Source organism: Chiloscyllium plagiosum, chromosome 19, assembly GCF_004010195.1.
Source record: "Chiloscyllium plagiosum isolate BGI_BamShark_2017 chromosome 19, ASM401019v2, whole genome shotgun sequence".
In the NCBI taxonomy this organism is placed as follows: Eukaryota; Metazoa; Chordata; class Chondrichthyes; order Orectolobiformes; family Hemiscylliidae; genus Chiloscyllium; species Chiloscyllium plagiosum.
The window spans coordinates 31,576,043-31,582,068 of NC_057728.1; positions in this window are offsets into that span (position 1 = coordinate 31,576,043).

Consider the following 6,026-nt stretch of genomic DNA (forward strand, 5'->3'; position numbering starts at 1 on the left):
TGTTTGATGACACTTCCATCACTTTACTGATAGAAGACTAGAATTGACATGGGCTATGACCAACGTCTTGAAGCAAATCATGATTATGGAGGTCAGAGCCATTGGCAGTATTCATTAAGGTACGAGGCAATGATCAGTTCTTTAGTTTTGCCGACATTGAGAGGGGGATTGTTCTCACTACACCATGTGACCAAGCTTCTGTATTCTGACTCATTGTTGTTAGATAACCATCAAACGGTGGAGTAGTGCTGTGGTAATTAGCCAGATTATACTTCTCCTGTTTTTCTTTGTGTATAGGACATAATGTGCAATTTTTTACAATGTTGGGTAGAAGTCAGTGTTGTAGCTGCACTGGAACAACTTGCGAGAGGAGCCGCAAGATCCAGAGCACATGGATCAGTACTCCCACCGTCTGTGGCAAGGCCTAAGCAACATTATGGGATACAAACTGAAGCAGAGCAAGATAGCAGACAAAAAAAAAATCCCTCCCTGATGTGCTCAAAGCTTTCTATGATCAGTTTGAGCAGAATGCCAGCAGCGCGGTGATGCTTGCCCCCACAGCCCCGGACACACCTGTACCCACTGTCACCGCTGCAGACATCAGATCGGTCTTCCTGAGAATCAACCCAAGGAAAGCGACGGGCCCGTATGGAGTCCCTGGACGAGCACTTAGATCCTGTGCAGACCAACTGGCAGAGATATTCACCAGCATCTTCAATCTCTCCCTCTTACAAGCCAAAGTCCCCACCTGCTTCAAGAAGACCACCATCATCCCCTTACCAAAGAAAGCCAGTGGTTCTGACCTCAATAATCATGAAGTGCTTCGAGAGGCTGGTCATGGCCCACATCAATGCTAGTTGCCCAGCCTGCCTCAATTCCCTACAATTTGCCTATCGACACAACAATTCCATGAATGGATGCCATTTCCCCAGCTCTTCACTCATCACTGGAACATGTGGACAACAAGGACACCTGCGTTAAACTCCTACTTATCGACACAGCTCAGCCTTCGACACCATTATCCATTCCAGACTGATCTCACAACTCTGTGACCTTGGTCTCAGCTCCACCCTCAGCAACTGGATCCTCAGCTTCCTGACCCAGAGACCGCAATCAGTGAAGATAGACAACTGCACTTCCTGCACGATAACACTCAACACTGGAGCCACCCCCCTCCCAAAGGCAGCATCCTTAGCCCCCTACTGTACTCCCTGTACACCCACGACTGTATTACCAAAAGGGTGGAGAGCGTCAAGTTCCAAGGGGTGATGATAACTGACAATCTGTCCTAGACTTCCCACGTAGATGTGTCGGTCAAGAAGGCACAACAACACTTCTTCTTCCTTAGGTGGCTCAGGAAATTTGGCATGTCCATAAAAATCCTCACCAATTTACAGATGTACCATTGAAAGCTTACTGTCCGGGTACATAACAGCCTAGTACAGCAACTGCCCTGCCCGGGAACGTAAAAAACTACAGAAGGTTGTGTGCACAGCCTCACATCATGGAAGCCAACCTTCCATTCACAGACTCCATTTACATGGCATTGCCACAGAAAGGCTGCCAACATCATCAAAGACCCATCGTACCCCAGTAATGCTCTCTTACAACCTCTTGCGGCAGGCAGAAGATATAGAAGCTTGAACAGAAGCACAAGCAGGTTCAGGAAAAGATTCTTCCTGGCCGTTATTAGACTGATGAATGGACTCTCTAACTTCAAATAACACTGAATTTGCCTAGCACATGCCCTGTGCAATGTTACCTGTATGCCTCTGTCTAATTTTATTTTCACCCTATGATCTGTATAACCTTGCTGACTATGATCTGCCTGTACTGCTTGCAAATAAAGTTTTTCACTGTACTTAGGTACACATGACAATAAGTAAATCAAATATAGCCAGAACATTGTCAGGGTCCTAACCTTTGCAGGGCCAGTGCATCAACACACTTCTTAATCTCATGTGGAGTGAATTGAATTGTTTGAAGATTGACATCTGAGAGTCTGGGCCACCTGGATGGCCCCAGATAAATCATCCAGTTGACTCTTCTGGCTGAAGATTGTTGAAAGTGAAGGGTCATGCGACTCGAAACATTAACTCTACTTTCACTCCACAGATATTGCTAGACCTGCTGAGCTTCTCCAGTAATTTGTTTTTGTCTTTTTTCTGTTGGTTCCCTCACTATCTGCTGCAGGCCCAGTCTAGCAGCTACCTCCTTTAGGACCTGACCAGCCCAATGGGCAGTGCTGCTTCAGGGCCATGCTTGGTGGTGGACATTGAAATTCCTCATCCAGACTACATTCTGTGCCCTTGGCACAGTCGCAGCAATGCTGACTGTTGGAGATGCCATCTTCCAATGAATTGTTAACCAAGCCTGTTAACCAAAAACAAAAGCCTCATCTGTTCTTTTAGGTGTCTGTACAATATCTCCTAGAACTATTCAAAGAGGAGTTTTCCTAGTGTCTTGTCTAGTATTTGTCATTGACCAAAGTCACAAATAGATTGGTTATTCCTCTTTCTGCTGGTTGTGGAAACTTGCTGTGTTCAATTGGCTACCATATATTTTCTATTACAAATGTGACCGCACTTCAATAGTACTTAGTTAGCTGTAAAATGTTTTTGGGAAGGTTGAGGTCATGAAAGATACCAATATAAATTAAAAGGCTTTATCTTATGAGACCTATTATTTATATTAATAAACCTTGAAAATCAAATTGTCAATAATATGGAGTTCAAAACACATTAGTGACAGGTTTTGCAGATCCTATTTATCTCAGAAATTAAAAAATTAGATCATAATTCAAGTATTGGAAAAAAAATTACTTTAGTTGACCCTCCAAGAATTGTTAGAAAAAAACAGTCCTATTTAAAAAGCTGACCAGCTGATCACACATTTCCACTGCAAAATGCCACTCCACTGAATGCTGGTGAAAACCTTTGATCCTAACTTGTGATATACCATCTATTTAAATTGATGGACAGAAAACCAAGGGTTGGTAATCCAATGCTTGACATGAATGTTACCACTTATTTCCATAACCAATTCAGTGCTTCAACACTTAATGTTACCGAGGAATGAGCCAGTTAGACTACTACTTAGTCCCACAGCACTACTAATGTACTGATTCTCAAATATAGAAACTTGTGATTAGTGGAATGTCACAGGGATTGGTCCTCATCTATTTACAGTGTATATCAATGATTTAGATGAGTGGATCAAATGTATGGTGGCCAAGTTTGCTGATCAAACCAAGCTAGGTTGCAAAGTATGTTATCCAGAGGAGGATAGACTGCAAAGGTTATATAGACAGATGAAATGAGCAGTCCAAAACTTGGCTGGTGGAGTGCTAGTATGAATAAATATCAACGTATTAGTTTTAACGGTAAGAATAGAAAAACTATATTATTTGAATTGAGCGTGGTTACGTGGTCAGTAGTACAGAGAGATCTGGATATCCTGGTACATGAATCACAGCATGTTGGTGCAGCAAGCAATGAAGAAAGCAAATCAAATGTTGTATGTTGCAGTGGAAATGGAATACAAAAGTAAGGAAGTTTTACTGCAGCTTACTAGGCATTTGGTTTTGAAAAGGAAATCCAAATGTTGAAAGTATTTGTTATTCTTGCACTGTATCCGTTCAAGCTGCCTTGCTTCTCCATCAACTGCTTTTGATGCTCTACTTTCCCATTTCTTCACAGGGAGCAGTAATTTTCCTTGCTATCTCAACAAAATTGATTTTACCCAATTTTGCCCACTTCATTGTCAACCTTTTAATCAATTACTTCCTCTTGAAGAACCATCACTTTAACTGTCATCAATTCCACATCTTTTATGAGTAAACACCTATCAAAGCCTGGAATTCTGATGATTCAGAGTTGCCGGTGTTGGACTGGGGTGTACAAAGTTAAAATTCTCACAACACCAGGTTATAGTCCAACAGGTTAATTGGAAGCACACTAGCTTTCGGAGTGACGCTCCTTCATCAGGTGATTGTGGAGGGCTCGATCGCAACACAGAATTTATAGCAAAAATTTGCAGTGTGATGTAACTGAAATTATACATTGAAGAATTGATTGTCTGTTAAGCCTTTCATCTGTTAGAATACAGTGATAGTTTCACTTCTTTCATGTGTAAATCACAAAACCCTTTTTTTAAAGTTGCATTCTCGGGTTAGCTGTTTACAATGGTGATAGCTAGACAATATGTTGAAGGTGGAAGTGAGGTCTGCAGATGCTGGAAATCAGAGCTGAAAATGTGTTGCTGGAACAGCGCAGCAGGTCAGGCAGCATCCAGGGAACAGGAGAGGGGTTTATGCCCGAAACGTCGATTCTCCTGTTCCCTGGATGCTGCCTGACCTGCTGCGCTGTTCCAGCAACAAATTTTCAGCAATATGTTGAAGGTGCCCGGCTCTGAGGACAACTCCATACAACCCTGTCACGGTGGACGCTGCAAGACGTGTCAGATTGTGGACATAGATACCACTATTATGCATGGAAACACCTCCCACCTTGTACATGGCAGGTACTCATGTGACTCAGCCAACGTTGTCTATCTTATACGTTGCAGGCAAGGATGCCCGGAGGCATGGTACATTGGGGAAACCGAGCAAAGGCTACGACAACGGATGAATGGGCACCGCACAACAATCAACAGACAGGAGGGTTCCCTCCCAGGAATTGAGTGCAAATTTACTGACATGGCTGGAAAATTAGTTGAGTGGCAGGCAGTCGAAAGTGGGAATAATGGGTAGGTACTCAAAATGGCAGGATGTGGTGTCCCAGTGGATCTGTTTTAGATCCTCAGTTCTTGATAACTTGGATAAAGACACAGAAAGTTATGTATCAAAGTTGCTACTGAAACAAAGTTTGGCTGCATTGTAGACAATGTAGATGATAGCATAAAATGGCAAAAGGATACTGATAGATGAGATGATTGGACAAAACTGTGGCAGATAGAGTTCAATATAAGTTAAAAATCACACAACACCAGGTTATAGTCCAACAGGTTTAATTGGAAGTACACTAGCTTTCGGAGCGACGCTCCTTCATCAGGTGATTGTGGAGGGCTCATTCGTAACACAGAATTTATAGCAAAAATTTGCAGTGTGATGTAACTGAAGTTATACATTGAAGAATTGATTGTCTGTTAAGCCTTTCAACAATAATGCAACTTTTAAAAAAAGGGTTTTGTGATTTACACATGAAAGAAGTGAAACTGTCACTGAATTCTAACAGATGAAAGGCTTAACAGACAATCAATTCTTCAATGTATAATTTCAGTTACATCACACTGCAAATTTTTGCTATAAATTCTGTGTTGCGATCGAGCCCTCCACAATCACCTGATGAAGGAATGTCGCTCCGAAAGCTAATGTGCTTCCAATTAAACCTGTTGGACTATAACCTGGTGTTGTGTGATTTTTAACTTTGGAATTCTGATGATTGCCATGTATGTAATTATATTACTACTGCACCCAAGAGCAGGGTTTGTAAGACACAACAAGAATTGAACAGTTCATCTGATGGCTGTCCAAACACCAAGACTCACTTTCCTCAGAGTTCTTTATTTCATTCAACATTTCTTTACATGTTAAAATGATAAATTAGCAGAATTAATTCAAAAATATTAGTACAACTGTTAATTTGCACCAAAAGTTTTCAAAAGCTTATGAATCTTTAAACCACTGAGAACTTTAGAATATTATACTACCAGATTTGAATAAATCAAATTAAAAAGCTTCCTCCTCACAAGGGTAATAAAAATGCCTTTCAGTTTCTACTGAAATGCATTCATTAATAGGTGCTTGCAGCTTTCCAACATCTTTTTCATGCAGAGGGCGGTAGGTATATGGAATGAGCTGCTAGAGGAAATGGTGGAGGCTGGTACAATTGCAACATTTAAGAAGCATTTGGATGGGTATATGAATAGGAAGGGTCTGGAGGGATATGGGCTGGGTGCTGCCAGGTGGGACTAGATTGGGTTGGGATATGTGGTCGGCATGGACGGGTTGAACCGAAGGGTCTGTT